Genomic DNA, 1608 nt, shown 5'->3' with positions numbered 1-1608 from the left:
GGGGTCTCTATGGGTTTCTGGGGGGTCTGAAGGGCTCCTCATGGGGTTCTGCAGGGGTGTGTAGGGGTCTGCAGGGGTTCTAGGGGTTCACAGGGGTTTGCAGGGGTCTGTAGGTGTTCTTAGGGGTCTGCAGGGGTCCGCAGGTGTCAGTAGGGGTTCTTAGTGGTTCTTAGGGGTCCTCAGAGGTTCATAGGAGGCTCTAAGGGGCTGCAAGGGTCTGTAGGGGTCTGTAAGAGGCTGCAGGGGTATCTAGGGGATTCAAGGGGGCTGCAGGGTGTTGTAGGTGGTTGCAGGGGTCTGGAGGGGGCTATAGGGGTCTTTAAGGGGCTGGAGGGCTCTGTAGGGGTCCTCAGGAGTCCTCATGGGTCTGCAGGGGGTTGTAGGGGGCTGTACGGGGCTCTAGGGGTCTGTAGGGGTTCTTAGAGGCCCTCGGGGGTCCGTAGGGGTTTGCAGTGTGAGAAACGCCAGCTCACACCTAGAATTTAAAGAGGACAAAGTCGCCGAAGCAAAGGTCTAGAAATTTATTATACGAAACAGCGCTGAATCGGGTGCATCTCAAAGTAGAGGCACACTCCCTGTTGGTTTCTTAGGTATCTTTAGACTTCTTCTCCCGGCCACCTGAGCCACTGTCTCCCTTCTCATTGGCTGAGAAGTTGGAGCTCACATTCTTCCCCACCGCCTAACTAAGCAAAGCACGTACATCTGTTCTACAAAATTATCATTCTAAACACCCCTATTCTAGTTGATTATGCTACTTGTTGCTTTGCAGTCTTTGCCATCACCTACTGCCCAGTGTTAATGATGACAAGTACCCTGGTAGTCACATCTCCATCAGTGACCCTCCAGGTGGCCTTTGTCTGCTTTATCCCTTATCTGTTTAACAGTCTGCCACCAGTCTTGGGTTTCCTGGACAGCCCCAAGGTGCCTCCAAGGATCAGTTAGACAAACCGGGATGAGACTCCAGTATCACTGAGCCACCTTTTCAATACAGACATGCTAACAGAAAAAAATAGCAATTAGCTGAAGCCAAATTCAGCCTGTTCCTCGCAGCAGGAGGCTGCAAGGGGGCTTCATGGGTCTTTAGGGGGCTGTAGGGGGTCTGTATGGGTCTGTAGGGTGTTGCAGGGGGCTGCAGGGGTCTCTAGGGGTCTGCAGAGTTCTGCAGGGGTTCCTAGGGGTTCCTAGATGTTCTTAGGGGGCTTTAGGGGTCTGCAGGAGGCTGTAAGGGTTTTCAGGGGTCTGCAGGGGGCTGTAGGGGTCCTCAGGAGTCCTCAGGGGGTTGCAGGGGGCTGTTGGGGGCTGTAGGAGGTTTCAGGGGTTTGCAGGGGTCTGTAGATGGCTGCAGGAGGCTGTAAGGTTCTTCAGGGAGATGCAGGGGGCTCTAGGGGGCTTCAGGGGGCTGTACGGGGATGCAGGGGTCTGGAGGGGGCTGCAGGGTGCCGTAAGGGGCTTTAGGGCACTGTAGGGGTCCACAGAGGGCTGTAGGGGTTCTTAGGGGGTCTGTAGGGGGTTGCAGGTGGTTGTTGGGGTCCGTAGGGGTCTGTAGGGGGCTGCAGGTGGGTGTTGGGGTCTGTAGGAGTCCGCAGGGGTCTGTAGGGGGGTGCAGGG

This window comes from Calidris pugnax, unplaced genomic scaffold, assembly GCF_001431845.1.
Source record: "Calidris pugnax isolate Ruff unplaced genomic scaffold, ASM143184v1 scaffold1, whole genome shotgun sequence".
NCBI classification, from domain to species: domain Eukaryota; kingdom Metazoa; phylum Chordata; class Aves; order Charadriiformes; family Scolopacidae; genus Calidris; species Calidris pugnax.
This window is presented reverse-complemented; position numbering follows the sequence as displayed.